The sequence below is a fragment of the Scyliorhinus torazame genome, chromosome 8, assembly GCF_047496885.1.
Source record: "Scyliorhinus torazame isolate Kashiwa2021f chromosome 8, sScyTor2.1, whole genome shotgun sequence".
Lineage (NCBI taxonomy): Eukaryota > Metazoa > Chordata > Chondrichthyes > Carcharhiniformes > Scyliorhinidae > Scyliorhinus > Scyliorhinus torazame.
Window position 1 is genome coordinate 274,359,633 of NC_092714.1, and position 19,810 is coordinate 274,379,442.

A 19,810-nucleotide genomic window follows, 5' to 3' on the forward strand; every position below is an offset into this window, starting at 1 on the left:
TTAAACATGTAGATTAAATTCCCCCATGATAACTGCTGTACCATTTCTACATGCATCAGTTATTTCTTTGTTTATTGCCTGCCCCACTGTAATGTTACTATTTGGTGGCCTATAGATTACTCCTATCAGTGACTTTTTCACCTTACTATTCCTGATTTCCACCCAAATGCATTCAATCTTATCCTCCATAGCACCAATGTCATCCCTCACTACTGCCCGGATGTCATCCTTAAATAACAGAGCTACTGCCTCACCATCCACTTTGATACCCTTGGATAGTTAACTCCCAGTCATGACTATCTTTAACCAAGTTTCAGTAATGGCCACTAAATCATAGTCATTCACGATGATTTGCGGCACCAACTCATTTACCTTATTCCGAATACTACGAGCATTCGGGTAAAGTACACTTATGCTGGCTTTTATACCCCTGTTTTGAATCTTAACACCTCTATCAGTAACCTCTCCTAAGTTATTTTTCCTTTTAACTATTCTCCTAATTTTCCTTATTGTTGAACCCATATCTTCATGTAACAACCTGCTGCTTCACTTTCCATTTATGTTTTTACTTCCCGTTTTATTCCTTTTAGTATTACTGGGCCTATCCATGAGCTCTCATCAGTCACAGTCCCCTGTACTGTGGCCCTTTTTGATTTTTGACTATGGCTTCTCTGCCTTACACTTTCCCCCTTACTGCCTTTTGTTTCTGTCCCTGTTTTACTTCCCTCTGACTTCCTGCATCGGTTCCCATCCCTCTGCCATATTAATTTAAACCCTCCCCAACAGCACTAGCAAACATCCCTCCCGAGGACATTGGTTCCAGTCCTGCCCAGGTGCAGACCAATAAAGGAACAATAAAGGTTAGTGGTACGGCTGTAGTTTTGGTCATGGAAAACTTCATATTTCTCAGATTGAGGACCATGTGGGACCCACCTGAGCACTCCCAAGAATCTCTTGACCAGGTGAGAGTACTCGCAAGGTGGAATGGCAAACTGGGAATTACCTTTCACCATGGTGTGGAGAGGAATAAAGGGGAAGAAGAGAATCCAAAAATCATTAAGTTGTTGGATTTAAAACCAAAATGAGAACAGAATTAAACCAGTAAGAAACTAGATTTGAGGAGCGGAGAAGCTGTAGGAGAGGACTACAATATGCCCAACATCTCCTGTTTTCTCAACTTGCAAACGGCAAAAGTTCCAGGGAAGGATAAAGAAAATAGTTCAGAGATGCTGTGAACTCTCATTGATGGAAGTGAGCCAGTGTTGACGTTAATGGGAGGAGCTTGCTCCCAATCGTTCAGAATGGCGGCAACTTGTCCACTTTTGAAGAATAAAGGGATTAAGGGTTATGGTGTTCGGGCCGGAAAGTGGAGCTGAGTCCACAAAAGATCAGCCATGATCTCATTGAATGGTGGAGCAGGCTCGAAGGGCCAGATGGCCTAGTTCTTATGTTCTTATGTAAGCTGCATTATGTTTTGAGCTGGTGTTTGAGTGATGAGGCAGAGCAGCAACAGAGAAGGAAAGAAAAGGAAGCAAATCCTACACTCCGGATTCCGCTGCCTCGTGGGACCTCCTGCCCCGTGTGCCCACGACCGTAGTGGGTCGAATCTCAAACCACGATGAGTCAGAGTACAGGAGGGAGATAGAGAACCTAGTGGAGTGGTATAATGACAACAATCTCTCCCTCAACAGGAGTAAGGGAGATGAACTTAGAGCATGGATCAGTACTTGGAACTACGATGTTGTGGCCATTACGGAGAGATGGATTTCACTGGGGCAGGAATGGTTGTTAGATGTTCCAGGGTTTAGATGTATTCAGAAGAATAGGGAGGGAGGTAAAAGAGGCGGGGGAGTGGCACTGATAATTAAGGAGTGCATCGCGACTGCAGAAAGGAGATAATTGAGGAGGGTTTGTCTACTGAGTCAGTATGGGTGGAAGTCAGAAACAAGAAAGGAGCAGTCACTTTATTGGGAGTTTTCTATAGACCCCCCAATAGCAGCAGAGAGATAGAGGAACAGATTTTGCAGCAGATCTTGGAAAAGTGCAGAAGTAACAGAGTTGTTGTCATGGGTGACTTCAACTTCCCTAATATTGACTGGAACCTCCTTAGTGCAAATGGTTAAGATGGAGCAGATTTTGTCAGGTGTGTACAGGAAGGATTCCTGACTCAATATGTAGATAGGCCGACTAGGGGGGAGGCCATATTGGACTTGGTGCTCGGCAACGAACTAGGCCAGGTGTCAGATGTCTCTGTGGGAGAGCATTTCGGTGACAGTGACCACAACTCCTTGACCTTTACCATAGTCATGGAGAGGGATAGGAACACACAGTATGGGAAGGTATTTAATTGGGGGAGGGGAAATTATACTGCTAATAGACAGGAGTTGAGGAGCATAAAGTGGGAACAATTGTTTCTGGGGAAATGCACAACAGTAATGTGGGGGTTGTTTAAGGAGCACTTGCTGCGAGTGCTGGATAATTTTGTCCCACTGAGACGAGGAAGGAATGGTAAGGTGAAGGAGCCTTGGATGACAAGAGAAGTGGAGCTTCTAGTCAAGAGGAAGAAGGAAGCTTACGTAAGGTTGAGGAAGCAAGGATCTGACTCTGCTCTAGAGGGTTACAAGGTAGCCAGGAATGAACTCAGAAATGGACTGAGGAGAGAGAAAACGGGGCATGAAAAAGTCCTGGCTGAAAGGATTAGGGGAAAACCCCAAAGCGCTCTACACTTATGTGAGAAATGAGAGGATGATCAGAGTGAGAGTAGGGCCGATCAGGGATAGTGGAGGGAACTTGTGCCTAGAGTCTGAGGAGATGAGGGAGGCCCTAAATGAATACTTTGCTTCAGTATTCACTAGTGAGAGGGACCTTGTTGCCCATGAGAACAGTGTAAACCAGGTTGAGAGACTCAAACAGGTTGACATTAAGAAGGAGGATGTGCTGGAAATGTTGAAAAGCGTCAGGATAGATGAGTCCCCTGGGCCTGATGGGATATACCCAAGGTTACTACGGGAAGCGAGGGAGGAGATTGCTGCGCTGTTGGCGATGATCTTTGCGTCCTCACTCTCCACTGGAGTACTACCGGATGATTGGAGGGAGGCAAATGTTGTTCCCCTGTTCAAGAAAGGGAATAGGGAAATCCCTGGGTATTACAGTCTTACGTCTGTGGTGAGCAAAATATTGGAAAGGATTCGGAGAGATAGGATTTATGATTATTTAGAAAAATATAGTTTGATTAAAGATAGTCAGCATGGCTTTGTGAGGGGCAGGTCATGCCTCACAAGCCTCATTGAATTCTTTGAGGATGTGACGAGACACATTGATGAAGGTTGGGCAATGGATGTGGTGTATATGGATTTCAGTAAGGCATTTGATAAGGTTCCCCTGTTGCTAACTTTTGGTTGGCTCTTAAATGTTGCCCGTTGTATCTTTGCTTAATTTGCTCTGTTTCTATAACCTTGCTCTAGAGTCGCCAGGTATCTTTATGATACCGCCACGAGGTTCAAGTTCAAGTACTGATCAATAACTCAACACCAATTAGTAAGATTCAAATCAAAACACATTTATTATACACAGTAAATCACTATTCATGCATAAAACTCTACTTTCTAGACTATCTCTCTATCACTAAAAGGCCTATACTTAGCTTCGGAACTGGCCACCAGGTCAGGGGAACAAGTGGCCTTTTGTTCGATCCCGAGTCTGCAGGATTCAAAAGCTGGTATGGACTGGTAGCTAGGAGCGCCTATCTCGTAGCGTGCATTGACTGGAGACCTACTTGGTTGTGCGGCAGCTGGGCAGTTCACTGTCAAGGGTTGATTTGAGTTGCTGAGTGACCCTGCCAAGAAGACCGATTTGAACTTGGGGGCTCTACTTTATAGTCCCCAGGGGCTTCGCTCCGTTCGGAGAACGGACCCTGTATCTGGTTCCAAGTGATTGGACTATGGTTCGATCACTTGGATCGATTTCTCCAAGACTGGAGTTGTTCCCTGATCGCTGGGCGGTCCGTTGGCCTTCCTTTGTCTTGGCTCCTGCTGGCGCCGAGGAGTCTGGCTTGGCCTTATTGAACATAGAACATAGAAAATACAGCACAGAACAGGCCCTTCGGCCCATGATGTTGTGCCGAACCTTTGTCCTAGATTAATCATAGATTATCATTGAATTTACAGTGCAGAAGGAGACCATTCGGCCCTTTGAGTCTGCACCAGCTCTTGGAAAGAGCACCCTACCCAAACTCAACACCTCCACCCAACACCAAGGGCAATTTTGGACACTAAGGGCAATTTATCATGGCCAATCCACCTAACCTGCACATCTTTGGACTGTGGGGGGAAACCGGAGCACCCGGAGGAAACCCACGCAGACACTGGGAGGATGTGCAGACTCCGCACAGACAGTGATCCAAGCTGGAATCGAGCCTGGGATCCTGGAGCTGTGAAGCAATTGTGCTATCCACAATGCTACCGTGCTGCCCTTAAGAACAAATAAATCTACACTATATCATTTTACGGTAATCCATGCACCTATCCAATAGCTGCTTGAAGGTCCCTAATGTTTCCGACTCAACTACTTCCACAGGCAGTGCATTCCATGCCCCCACTACTCTCTGGGTAAAGAACCGACCTCTGATATCCCCTCCTATATCTTCCACCTTTCACCTTAAATTTATGTCCCCTTGTAATGGTTTGTTCCACCCGGGGAAAAAGTCTCTGACTGTCTACTCTATCCATTCCCCTGATCATCTTATAAACCTCTATCAAGTCGCCCCTCATCCTTCTCCGTTCTAATGAGAAAAGGCCTAGCACCCTCAACCTTTCCTCGTAAGACCTACTCTCCATTCCAGGCAACATCCTGGTAAATCTCCTTTGCACCTTTTCCAAAGCTTCCACATCCTTCCTAAAATGAGGCGACCAGAACTGTACACAGTACTCCAAATGTGGCCTTACCAAAGTTTTGTACAGCTGCATCATCACCTCACGGCTCTTAAATTCAATCCCTCTGTTAATGAACGCGAGCACACCATAGGCCTTCTTCACAGCTCTATCCACTTGAGTGGCAACTTTCAAAGATGTATGAACATCGACCCCAAGATCTCTCTGCTCCTCCACATTGCCAAGAACTCTACCGTTAACCCTGTATTCCGCATTCATATTTGTCCTTCCAAAATGGACAACCTCACACTTTTCAGGGTTAAACTCCATCTGCCACTTCTCAGCCCAGCTCTGCATCCTATCTATGTCTCTTTGCAGCCGACAACAGCCCTCCTTACTATCCACAACTCCACCAATCTTCGTATCGTCTGCAAATTTACTGACCCACCCTTCAACTCCCTCATCCAAGGCATTAATGAAAATCACAAACAGCAGAGGACCCAGAACTGATCCCTGCGGTACACCACTGGTAACTGGGATCCAGGCTGAATATTTGCCATCCACCACCACTCTCTGACTTCTATCGGTTAGCCAGTTCGTTATCCAACTGGCCAAATTTCCCACTATCCCATGCCTCCTTATTTTCTGCAGAAGCCTACCATGGGGAACCTTATCAAATGCCTTACTAAAATCCATGTACACTACATCCACTGCTTTACCTTCATCCACATGTTTGGTCACCTCCTCAAAGAATTCAATAAGACTTGTAAGGCAAGACCTACCCCTCACAAATCCGTGCTGACTATCCCTAATCAAGCAGTGTCTTTCCAGATGCTCAGAAATCCTATCCTTCAGTACCCTTTCCATTACTTTGCCTACCACCGAAGTAAGACTAACTGGCCTGTAATTCCCAGGGTTATCCCTAGTCCCTTTTTTGAACCGGGGCACGACATTCGCCACTCTCCAATCCCCTGGTACCACCCCTGTTGACAGTGAGGACGAAAAGATCATTGCCAACGGCTCTGCAATTTCATCTCTTGCTTCCCATAGAATCCTTGGATATATCCCGTCAGGCCCGGGGGACTTGTCTATCCTCACGTTTTTCAAAATGCCCAACACATCTTCCTTCCTAATAAGTATTTCCTCGAGCTTACCAATCTGTTTCACACTGTCCCCTCCAACAATATTGCCCATCTCATTTGTAAATACAGAAGAAAAGTACTCGTTCAAGACCTCTCCTATCTCTTCAGACTCAATACACAATCTCCCGCTACTGTCCTTGATCGGACCTACCCTCGCTCTCGTCATTCTCATATTTCTCACATATGTGTAAAAGGCCTTGGGGTTTTCCTTGATCCTACCCGCCAAAGATTGTTCATGCCCTCTCTTAGCTCTCCTAATCCCTTTCTTCAGTTCCCTCCTGGCTATCTTGTATCCCTCCAATGCCCTGTCTGAACCTTGTTTCCTCAGCCTTACATAAGTCTCCTTTTTCCTCTTTACAAGACATTCAACCTCTCTTGTCAACCATGGTTCCCTCACTCGATCATCTCTTCCCTGCTTGACAGGGACATACAGATCAAGGACACGTAGTATCTGTTCCTTGAACAAGTTCCACATTTCACTTGTGTCCTTCCCTGACAGCCTATGTTCCCAACTTATGCACTTCAATTCTTGTCTGACAACATCGTATTTACCCTTCCCCCAATTGTAAACCTTGCCCTGTTGCACGCACCTATCCCTCTCCATTACTAAAGTAAAAGTCACAGAATTGTGGTCACTGTCTCCAAAATGCTCCCCCACTAACAAATCTATCACTTGCCCTGGTCAAGTACTAAATCCAATATTGCCCCTCCTCTGGTCGGACAATCTACATACTGTGTTAGAAAAGCTTCCTGGACACACTGCACAAACACCACCCCATCCAAACTATTTGATCTAAAGAGTTTCCACTCAATATTTGGGAAGTTAAAGTCACCCATGACTACTACCCTGTGACTTCTGCACCTTTCCAAAATCTGTTTCCCAATCTGTTCCTCCACATCTCTGCTACTATTGGGGGGCCTATAGAACACTCCTAACAAGGTGACTGCTCCTTTCCTATTTCTGACTTCCAACCCATACTACCTCAGTAGGGTGATACTCCTCGAACTGCCTTTCTGCAGCTGTTATACTATCTCTAATTAACAATGCCACCCCCCCCCTCTTTTACCACCCTCCCTAATCTTATTGAAACATCTATAACCAGGGACCTCCAACAACCATTTCTGCCCCTCTTCTATCCAAGTTTCCGTGATGGCCACCACATCGTAGTCCCAAGTATCGATCCATGCCTTAAGTTCACCCACCTTATTCCTGATGCTTCTTGCGTTGAAGTATACACACTTCAACCCATCTCCGTGCCTGCAAGTACTCTCCTTTGTCAGTGTTCCCTTCCCCACTGCCTCATTGCACGCTTTGGCGCCCTGAATATCGGCTACCTTAGTTGCTGGACTACAAATCCGGTTCCCATTCCCCTGCCAAATTAGTTTAAACCCTCCCAAAGAGTACTAGAAAACCTCCCTCCCAGGATATTGGTGCCTCTCTGGTTCAGATGCAACCCGTCCTGCTTGTACAGGTCCCACCTTCCCCAGAATGCGCTCCAATTATCCAAATACCTGAAGCCCTCCCTCCTACACCATTCCTGCAGCCACGTGTTCAGCTGCACACACTCCATATTCCTAGCCTCGCTATCACGTGGCACCGGCAACAAACCAGAGATGACAACTCTGTCTGTCCTGGCTTTTAACTTCCAGCCTATCTCCCTAAACTGTTTATTACCTCTACACCCCTTTTCCTACCTATGTCGTTGGTACCTATGTGCACCACGACTTCTGGCTGCTCCCCCTCCCCCTTAAGGATCCTGAAGCCACGATCCGAGACATCCCTGGCACCCGGGAGGCAACATACCTTCCGGGAGTCTCACTCGCGACCACAGAATCTCCTATCTATTTCCCTAACCATTGAATCTCCTACAACTATTGCTTTTTTCTATTCTCCCCCCCTTCCCTTCTGAGCCCCAGAGCCAGACTCAGTGCCAGAGACCTGGCCGCTAGGGCCTACCCCCGGTAGGTCATCTCCCCCCCCCCCCCCAACAGCATCCAAAACGGTCTACTTGTTTTGAAGGGGAACGGCCACGAGGGATCCCTGCACTTTCTGCCTGTTTGTTTTTTTCCCCCTGACTGTAACCCAACTATTCTTGTCCTGTACCTTGGGTGTGGTTACCTCCCTGTAACTCTTCTCAATCACTCTCTCTGCCTCCCGGATGATCCGAAGTTCATCCAGCTTCAGCTCCAGTTCCCTAACACGGTCTTTGAGGAGCTGAAGTTGGGTGCACTTCCCGCAGGTATAGTCAGCGGGGACACCGGTGGTATCCCTCACCACCCACATCCTACAGGAGGAGCATGCAACTGGCCTAGCCTCCATCCCCTCTTACCTGACAGAATATAGCTGCCCTGTAGACTGACTAGATCTCCGCCCTCCGACTCTGCTCCCAGTCAGCTACACTTTCTGTAAACTCCTGGCTCTCTTCTCACTCTTTGCGGAAATGTCGGAAACAAAATGAAAGGAGCACCGTACTCCCTCCTCACCTAACTCCCTCGGTCACCAAACTCTCACTATAGCACTCAAATGCACCAAATTCAGCACTCCCTCGGTCACCAAACTCTTACTATAGCACTCAAATGCACCAAATTCAGCACTCCCTCGGTCACCAAACTCTTACTATAGCACTCAAATGCACCAAATTCAGCACTCAGTGCAAACAAAGTCTGCACTGTAGGGGATCACTTTTATACTGTGAATCTCGCCTCTGAAAACTGGCCTAATCCAATTAACTAATTAACAAGCACCAGCTGCAAGTGCCTACAAGTAGAAGCTTTGTTTAAAGCTGATTGAAAATTCATCTTCTTCTAAACCAAACAGCAACTTTTAAGTTAATTAACTAAATAAAAGAAAGACTAAACTTTAGATAAAAATGAAGCCTTATACTCCCTCGGTCACCAAACTCTCACTGTAGCACTCAAATCCACCAAATTCAGCACTCCGTGCAAAACCTTATTCACCTTATATGTTTAAATTGTACCCGGGATCGCTCATTAGTATGCAGATGGCTGAGAGTTTCAGTGCTGTCTGGGCTTTTGCACGTTCTAATACACAGGATTTCTACACTTGCTAGTTTTTGCCCGTGTTGGCTGAATTTCCCTGTAGTCTTTGCGGATCTCCATTTTAAGTCGGGAAGTGGCCAACCCAGGTGGCTACACCCCATGGTAGGCTCATTCAGAAAGTTAGGGGGCATGGGATACAGGGAAAATTGGCTGTCTGGATACAGAATTGGCTGGCTGAAAGAAGACGGCGAGTGGTAGAGGATGGAAAGTATTCCGCCTGGAGGTCGGTGACCAGTGGTGTCCTGCAAGGATCTGTTCTGGGACCTCTGCTCTTTGTGGTTTTTAGAAATGACTTGGATGAGGAAGTGGAAGGGTGGGTTAGTAAGTTTGCCGATGACACGAAGGTTGGGGAGTTGTAGATAGTGTTGAGGGTTGTTGCAGGTTACAACAGGACATTGACAGGATGCAGAGCTGGGCTGAGAAGAGGCAGATAGAATTCAACTTGATAAATGTGAAGTCATTTATTTTGGAATGTCAAATTTGAATGCTGAATACAGGGTTAAAGGCAGGATTCTTGGAAGTGTGGAGGAACAGAGGGATCTTGGGGTCCACGTACATAGATCCCTCAAAGTTGCCGCCCAGGTTGATAGGGTTGTTAAGAAGGCATATGGTGTGTTGGCTTTCATTAACAGGGGATTGAGTTCAAGAGCCGTGAGGTTTTGCTGCAGCTTTATAAAACCCTAATTAGACCACACTTGGAATATTGTGTCCAGTTCTGGTCGCCTCATTATAGGAAGGATGTGGATGCTTTGGAGAGGGTACAGAGGAGATTTACCAGGATGTAGCCTGGACTGGAGGGCATGTCTTATGAAAAAAAGTTGAGGGAGCTAGGGCTTTTCTCACTGGAGCGAAGAAGGTGTAGATCCCCAAATTTCTTTCTCTGTCAGTCTGGCCTCAATAAAAGTTGAGACGGATTCGCACGTAAAAAGAAGTTATTTATTTAGCTTGCAAGCTTAATCATCTTACAGAAACGTAAAAGACATCCAGCCTCTTACACCCCAGAAAAACGACTGACTAAAAGACAAAGGGATCTCTGCAAAATCAATTCAAATGGTATCAAGTTTCACATACTCGACGGACATAGGTCAGCCTATGTCCCTCCTGACCTGTTCGATCTATTCTGATTGGCTCACTTCCAATCCCTTTCTCTGGCCCCTATCAATGCAGCATCACTCTCATAGACACACCTCTTCCTGCTTTTTCCATGCGGTCTCAAACCCCTTTGTCCCTAACTGCCAGAATCAAAGTGGCTTATTTCTACATTACATTAACTAGTATCTCTAAAGTAACTATTTTATATCACATTCGTCATTCCCTCCTTTTATCATTCCATGATAACCGAACTATCCAATCCATAGCTACGGTTCCTCATCTAAAAAGATCCGTCGCTGCATTTCCAATTCCTGTCTGCCTCACCTGCCTCATCTGCCTCACCCTCATGGATTTTAACAGTTAAATTTTTTTTTTCGGTGATTGGGGCGGTGATCTGATCTAGTGCACCCCGCATTCTACCCATCACACATTTAAGGATGGCCAGGCCCACAAAGATACAGCCGATAGCTACCACTAGATACATGGCCATATTTATCAACCAGTCCTTCCATCCTCCAAATCCCCAGTTACCCCAAGAGTCAGGATCCTGCATCCCGTCCAAGTGATCCCGTATGCGATCCATAAATTTAGTAATGTTAGCGGTCAAGTCCTGAACACCCATGATACACTTGCCCTGTACTATGGCGCATACCCCACCCTCACGGGCCAGAAGATAGTCAAGAGCATACCGGTTCTGCATTGCAAACAACCGTAGCTGAGACAACTCCTTGGTTATTGCCCCGAGGGCTCCCAAGGTTTACTACCCGGGTTTTCCTCAGTTTGGCCTTTAACTAACTTAAGTGTATCTCCCGGTAACCTACGTTCTAGCTGTACTTCCCTTCTCACACGCCCCGTCCTCTCTCTAGTCCCTTTCTCTTTCTCATGGTCTCTTCCTACACTCTTCTGACAGCCTGATTTTACCTTTATTGTACCACTTTTAACACATCCAAAATCAAATTTACATGTATTCCAAAAACAAGGCAATGTCCATATAATGTTCCCTTCCCATCGCCGGGACCGGTGCAGCTGCTTCATGACTCCTGCATTATCCTTAACTTTGATGACCTTCCATGAGTCGATACCATGTCCTCGTATATGGGGGCAGCGAAGAACATCACCTTTGCATAGGTGATGTATCCTTGTAGATTGGTTGGGGCTACACAGATACATAATATTCCCCTTTTCCATATCCATCGCCAATAACACGCCAAGCGAAGTGAGGCCAAATATCAGACAGACGATGCGTAGCCACTCCATCATGCTCCACACCTGTAAAATAGCACTGGAGAAGGGAGGCAGGTTAGTATCCGACCTTTTACAGTAGTGGAGATGGACTCAATTTACAGTGATGTAGGTGGACCCAAGCACTTCGCCCCTCCACTTTAACTGCTGTGGGGGTGGTAAGGAGAACTTGGAAGGGCCCGTCCCATCGCGGCTCCGACCCCTTCCTAGTCCAATTTTTTGACCATGACATAACTACCGGGCTGGACTGAAAGTGAGCTAGGTACTGGGGCAATGGCTGGTGAGCCGCACGGACTGGGCCATGGAGTTCCTTGAGCACTTGCGTAAGGGCTAGAACATAGGTGGTCATTTCTTCAGTCATCTGATGAAACTGAACCCGTCTGGGAACCTGCAGGCTCCAAGGAGTTCTCAGAGGCCTGCCATAAAGAATCTCGGCGGGAGAGAGCCGGGCTGGTCCCGCAGGTGTAACCCGCAGCTGGAAGAGGGCAACGGGGAGCAACTTAAGCCATGTCAGTCCCGTGTCTGCTCTTAATTTAGCCAATTTAGTTTTGAGGGTCTGATTGTGTCTCTCAACCAACCCGGCCGCCTGCGGTCTGTAAGCACAGTGTAACTGTTGGCGTATGCCCAACTGGGAGCAAAACTCCTTGTTAATTTGTCCAATAAAATGAGGCCCATTATCAGAACTTAACTGAGCTGGTATACCGTACCGGGGAATGATTTCCCTCATCAAGACTTTAACCACAGGAGCAGCTTTACTATAGATAGTCGGATACGCCTCGACCCATCTGCTGAACACATCCACAATGACCAAAACATATTTGTAACATTGACACCTTTCCAACTCAATGTAATCCATTTGGAGCGTCTCAAAGGGACCACTGGGCAACGGGGTTTGCCCCATCCCACAAGGGATACCTTTTCCGGTGTTATATTGCTGACAAATCAAACACCGATTACTGATACTTTGGGCCAACCCCTGCATTTTAGGGTGCCACCAAGTGTCCAGCAACAAATCACTAGTCCCTCGAGCCCCACAATGAGTTGCAAAGTGTACACATTCAATGACCCATAAAGCCAGCGCATCAGACATACAAGTCTGATGTGCAGGCGTGGTCCATAAAGAGGAAACAGAATCATATGTACAACCTAACCGTTTCCACATTTGTTTATCACTCTCAGGAGCGTCCTCCTGTAACCTTATGACGTCTTGGATGGTTGGCATTCGCTTGTCAGAAGCAGACATATTCATAGTAGATCGTTTAGTCTGACTTAACATTTTAGGCACCATCACATTATGGGCAGCACGGTAGCATAGTGGTTAGCACAATTGCTTCACAGCTCCAGGGCCCCAGGTTCGATTCCCGGCTGGGTCACTGTCTGTGCGGAGTCTGCACGTTCTCCCCGTGTGTGCGTGGGTTTACTCCGGGTGCTCCGGTTTCCTCCCACAGTCCAAAGATGTGCAGGTTAGGTTGATTGGCCATGCTAAATTGCCCTTAGTGTCCAAAATTGCTCTTAGGGTTGGTTGAGTGGGGTTACTGGTTTATGGGGATAGGGTGGTGTGGGCTTGGGTAGGGTGCTCTTTCCAAGAGCCGGTGCAGACTCGATGGGCCGAATGGCCTCCTTCTGCACTGTAAATTCTATGATTCTATGATCACTTGCTGAATTTGTGCGGCTGTGCGCGCTGCACGATCTGCTCGTTCATTACCAACGTCAACTGGGGTTGTACCATTCGTGTGGGCAGCGCATTTAATAACGGAAATCTGCGCGGGCATAAGGAGGGCCTGCAGTAGGTCATTAACTAAACCCCGGTGGGATATTTGACCACACATAATCATGTCAGGTTGTTCTGACGAAATGTCACTCAAATCGCCCCTTATTGTGGTAGTTTCCTGAATCAAGGCTAAACAGTCGTGGCCAGGTGCGTCTTCATGGACAGGGGGACCACTGAGAAAACAGGCTGGATTGATAGTGGTACAGTATTTAAATGTCAGACGTGGATTGTTCAAAAGGTATATCTCATACCTATTCTGACGAGCTGCGGTAAGATGCTGACCATTCGCCCCATATCCCTGGCATGGTACTGGTCATGGACCTGACGTGTAATATGAGGGCTTACCGAAGCTGACTGGCCGTAAATGTGGTGATATTGTAACAAAATCGGCTGTACCTTCTTTTCCCGTGACTGTGGCTGTAACCTTGACTGGCCATTCGGTCTCAAGTAATGGCCGGTATTTGTCCTCCAACTCCCTGTTTCGTCCAGTTCTGTCATAGGCCAGGGTAACGTGATGCAGTGACTGTTCAACGTCTAACGTCCACCACTGGGGGGGTGATAGAAATATAGCACTGTTGTCTCATCCTCCTCTTCGCTGATCCACCCACCCAAAGTCACTATATTGGAGCTCCTGCTGGTAAACTACCATTTCTGCCGCTTGTTGGGGTCGCAGATCATCCTTTTTCATTACATACTCAGTCTTAACCTTTGTAACTGAGCCTCCTTCTTGGCCTACACCCTCCTTCCAGTAAAATCTGACTGCCCTTGCCATCTGGGAAGGGTCGTTCTCTGTCCAATTCATGTTATTACATTTCACAGCAGTAACCACAGAAGGTGGTAGGCAATGCATTAACATAGCACAGTATTGAGGGGAATTCTGACCATTTTGATACAGCAAATCGCCTGACTGCCCCCGGTAGATTTCATTAAAACGCTCCAGAAATTCCTCTGGCTCGTCAATCTTCTTAGGTTTTAGGTCTAAGATAACAGAAAGATTTATGGGCCTTTGAAATGTGCTATTCAACGCATTCAAGATCTGTGTCCTTCTTTTCTCTATTTGCTCTCTTTTTTTTAAAAACTTAAAAATGTTTGAAAATTCAAATTGAATTACTGCAACTTGCAAGCTTAGCTCTGATCTCAACTCAGAACTAAATTTACAATTTGCTTAACACAAACTTGTATAACATTTACAACTTAATTATTTCTTTATCTTAACAATTTTTCTTTTAACAAGTTTTTTTTCTTTTACATACACATAAGTATTAGCAAAATCAACTATCATCTCCAGATTGACACTTTTTAAAATGGTGTCCATGATCTTCTTTAAGCTTCTATTAATCTCCAGATAAAATGAGATAAACCTTATTTCAAGTAAGTAAAACTTAAGATTCTGGCAATTTCAATCAATTGCTTTCGAAAATAATAACTTTTATCAAAGAGGTGGAGAAACCCACTGGTTTCCTTTAATTAATTCAAAACGTAACTTTGCTGGTGTTCACTGACTCAAAGGAAAGGTATCCGATTACACTACGGCTGCTGCTGTTATCTCAAAGCCTGAGTGAGAAGCACTGTCTGTTTTCAACTCCGCCTGCTGCTGTTAACCCTTTGAGAGACTTCTGCTTCAACCAATATGCAGCATTCCTCACAATCTCAACTAGACCTCGGAACTTTACAGTCCAAGGAGACAATTTTAGCTTAATCAACTATATATTTAAAACACTCACACATAGAGTTGAACCATCTTCAGATTTAAAAACAGTTATACTGGACTGAACCTCCATCTATTGAAGTCTCATCAGCCCCTGAACCCATATAATAGACTGAACCTTCATTAATTAAGTCACATCAGCCTCTGAACCCTTATAATAGACTGAACCTTCATTAATTAAGTCACATCAGCCTCTGAACCCTTATAATAGACTGAACCTTCATTAATGAAGTCACATCAGCCTCTGAACCCATATAATAGACTGAACCTTCATTAATGAAGTCACATCAGCCTCTGAACCCATATAATAGACTGAACCTTCATTAATGAAGTCACATCAGCCTCTGAACCCATATAATAGACTGAACCTTCATTAATGAAGTCACATCAGCCTCTGAACCCATATAATAGACTGAACCTTCATTATTAAAGTCCCATCAGCCCAAAACCCTAACCCAAGCCGAAACAACAATATGAAATCCCATCAATTAAAGTGCTAATCCCCAGACTGACCTGTGATTTCGTCGAGGCGGTCTTTCTGTGCCAACCGCGAGTGACCAGACTAATCAGACGATAAGAGGGGAACAATCAATGCGCGGTCGTTTTCCAGTTCTACATTGAGGGCCCTTTGTTCCCCATCCTCCTGTTCATAATCAGTCTAATTCTGATTTCGCAGTTGGATCAGGATCGCCCAGAGAAATCCCGGTTTTCGGCACCAAATGTAGATCCCCAAATTTCTTTCTCTGTCAGTCTGGCCTCAATAAAAGTTGAGACGGATTCGCACGTAAAAAGAAGTTATTTATTTAGCTTGCAAGCTTAATCATCTTACAGAAACGTAAAAGACATCCAGCCTCTTACACCCCAGAAAAACGACTGACTAAAAGACAAAGGGATCTCTGCAAAATCAATTCAAATGGTATCAAGTTTCACATACTCGACGGACATAGGTCAGCCTATGTCCCTCCTGACCTGTTCGATCTATTCTGATTGGCTCACTTCCAATCCCTTTCTCTGGCCCCTATCAATGCAGCATCACTCTCATAGACACACCTCTTCCTGCTTTTTCCATGCGGTCTCAAACCCCTTTGTCCCTAACTGCCAGAATCAAAGTGGCTTATTTCTACATTACATTAACTAGTATCTCTAAAGTAACTATTTTATATCACATTCGTCAAAGGCAGAGAGGTGACTTGATAGAGGTGTACAAGGTGATGAGAGGCATGGATAGAGTGGATAGCCAGAGACTTTTCCCCAGGGTGGAAATGGCCGTCACGAGGGGACATAGTTTTAAGGTGATTGGAGGAAGGTATAGGGGAGATATCAGAGGTAGGTTCTTAACACAGAGTGGTGGGTGTGTGGAACGCACTGCCAGCAGAGGTGGTGGAGTCAGAGTCATTAGGGACATTTAAGCGACTCTTAGACAGGCACATGGACAGCAGTAAATTGAAGGGATATAGGTGAGGTTGATCTTAGATTAGGATAAATAGTCGGCACAACATCGTGGGCTGAAGGGCCTGTACTGTGCCGTACTGTTCTATGTTCTGTATTCTATGTCAGCAAAACTAAGGAGATGGTCATTGACTTCAGGAAGCGAAGTGTCGTACACACCGCTGTTTCATCAATGATGCCAAGGTGGAGATGGTTGACGGCTGCAAATTCCTAGGTGTGCACATCACCAACAATCTGTCCTAGTCCACCCATGTCGACGCTAGGACCAAGAAAGCGCAACAGCGCCTATACCTCCTCAAGAAACTGGAAATTCGGATTGTCCATATTGACCCGTACCAATTTCTACAGATGCACCATAGAAAGCATCCTATCTGTCTGCAACACAGCCTGGTATGGCAACTGCTCGGCCCAAGACCAAAGGATACTACAGAGATTCGTGAACACAGCCCAGTCCATCACGCGAATCCGCCTCTTATTCACTCTGTCGACACCTCCCGCTGCCTTGGGCAGCATAATCAAAGACCCATTCCACCCAGGTTACTCACTCTTCCAACTTCTTCCATTGGCCAGGAGATACAAAAGTCTGAGAACACGCACTAACAGATCCCAAACCAGCTTCTTCCCCACTGTTACCGGACTCCTGAATGACCCGCTTCTGGACTGAGCTGATCTCTCCACACATCTTCTCTACACTATGCTCTGTATGTTTCGCCAAATGTCTATGTCAATGTATTTACATTGTATATTTATCATATGTCCTATGTTTTTCATGTATAGTACGATCTGACTGGACTGTACGCAGAACACTACTTTTCACTGCACCTCGGTACACGTGACAAATCTTCAATGTAATCTAATCTGGTCACGTGAAAGTCGTATGAAGACGAATGGCAGAAACTCGCGACTGAGTAGACGTAATCCTCTAATTGAAGACAGCCAATGATATTGGGAGTACGTAAATCCCCAGTTAATGCCCTCCACCTTAACACAAATATACAATTAACACAATGGAGTACAATAGGGCCGGGTTGGGGTTACTGCTCCTTTCAGTTTGTGGACAACATCACATTGGTACATTTACAATGAGGGCCGGTTTAGCTCAGTTGGCTGGACGGTTGGTTTGTGATGCAGAGCGAAGCCACAGCACGGGTTCAATTCCCCGTACCGCCTGGGGTTATTCATGAAGGCCCCGCCTTCTCAACCTCGCCCCTCGCCTGAGGTGTGATCCTCAGGTTAAACCACCACCAGTCAGCTCTCTCAAAGGGGAAAGCTGGGACTATGGTGACTTTACTTACTCGCTACATTTACTACAATGGCTTTAATTCAGTACGTAATTGGCTGTCAGGTGCTTTGTGACCCCGAGGTTGTGAATGGCACTATCCGAGTGCAAGTCAATCTCTACATGCAATGCTAGAAATTGTGCCAAAATGACTTGGACAGAGCCAACAGACAAATGATAAGGATAGTTCAGGAGAGTAAGTAGCATGAGAATGGAGGATAAATCAAGACACTGGAGGTAGAGGAAAGGAACAGATCAGGATAAGTTTTCAGAAATGGGCGGCACAGTGGTTAGCACTGCTGCTTCACAGCTCCAGGGTCCTGGGTTCAATTCCGGCCTCGGGTGACTGTGTGGGTTTCTTCCGGGTGCTCCGGTTTCCTCCCACAGTCCAAAGACTCACCTGAGGAAGGAGCAGTGCTCCGAAAGCTAGTGATTCAAAACAAACCTGTTGAACTTTAACCTGGTGTTGTAAGTCTTCTTACTGTGCCTACCCCAGTCCAACGGCGGCATCTCCACATCACAATTATCTAACTTTAACCTGGTGTTGTAAGACTTCTTACTGTGCCTACCCCAGTCCAACGGCGGCATCGCCACATCATCAGTCCAAAGTTGTGCAGATTAGGTGGATTGACTGTGAAATTGCCCCTTGCGTGTCCAAAAGGTTAGGTGGGGTTACGGGGATAGGGTAAAGGCGTGGGCTTAAGAAGGGTACTCTTTCCGTGGGCCGGTGCAGACTCGATGGGTCGAATGGCCTCCTGCACTAAATTCCATGAAATAGCACAGTATTTTTCAAACTTATTTTCCTGGGACCCATTTTTACCAACCGGCCAACCTTTGGGACCCATGTCGAAGACCGTCACACCCCATGCCGGCCTACCTTCGTGATCCACCATTTTCACTTACCTTTAATGCGATAGGTGAGCCTGCTTGGTCTTCACGATCTCACTTGCTTTGTCATTCAATGTTACATTTCTGTATGGGTTGTCCATCAGAGGTCCTGGAGCTCACACCAGCACTCCTTTGTCCTGTTGTGGATTCTCCTGGAGCTCACACCAGCACTGCTTTGTTCTGTTGTGAACTCTCCTGGGCAGCTCACACCAGCACTGCTTTGTCCCGTTATGGACTCTCCTGAGCATCTCACACCCCCACTGCTTTGTCCCGTTGTGGACTCTCCTGAGCAGCTCACACCCCCACTGTTTTGTCCCGTTGTGGACTCTCCTGAGCAGCTCACACCCCCGCTGCTTTGTCCCGTTGTGGACTCTCCTGAGCAGCTCACACCCCCACTGCTTTGTCCCGTTGTGGACTCTCCTGAGCATCTCACACCCCCACTGCTTTGTCCCGTTGTGGACTCTCCTGAGCAGCTCACACCCCCACTGTTTTGTCCCGTTGTGGACTCTCCTGAGCAGCTCACACCCCCACTGCTTTGTCCCGTTGTGGACTCTCCTGAGCAGCTCACACCCCCACTGTTTTGTCCCGTTGTGGACTCTCCTGAGCAGCTCACACCCCCACTGCTTTGTCCCGTTGTGGACTCTCCTGAGCAGCTCACACCCCCACTGCTTTGTCCCGTTGTGGACTCTCCTGAGCAGCTCACACCCCCACTGCTTTGTCCTGTTGTGGACTCTCCTGAGCAGCTCACACCCCCACTGCTTTGTCCCGTTGTGGACTCTCCTGAGCAGCTCACACCAGCACTGCTTTGTCCCGTTGTGGACTCTCCTGAGCAGCTCACACCCCCACTGCTTTGTCCTGTTGTGGACTCTTCCGAGCAGCTCACCCCCCCACTACTTTGTCCTGTTGTGGACTGTCCTGAGTCAGTCTCTCCAGGTTTATTTGTGAGATCCTGGCCTGTTTGTCTCTGGCCCTCATTTCCCTATTACAAAATGATCCATTTTAAATTTTACAGTCGTGTTGCTTGTTTGCTGCTGACAAAATGGAGGAATCGCAGGGGCTGGTTTAGCACACTGGGCTAAATAGCTAGCTTTTTAGGCAGGCCAGCAGCACGGTTCGATTCCCGTACCAGCCTCCCCGAACAGGCGCCGGAATGTGGCGACTAGGGGCTTTTCACAGGAACTTCATTTGAAGCCTACTTGTGACAATAAGCGATTTTCATTTCATTTCATCACGCCCGGAGCACACGATGTCCGTGTTCTCTGTTCTCTGCTGTTGCTTCAGACAGGAAGACTGTATTGAATTTTAAAAAAA

The 19,810-nt window shown here is 46.5% G+C and overlaps 1 protein-coding gene across 5 annotated transcripts in view; it reads left to right on the forward strand.

Annotated features, from left to right (window-relative positions):
• cpne1 (copine I) overlaps nt 1-19,810 on the forward strand; it is a 140,083-nt gene that overhangs the window by 74,983 nt on the left and 45,290 nt on the right. The window lies entirely within an intron of this gene.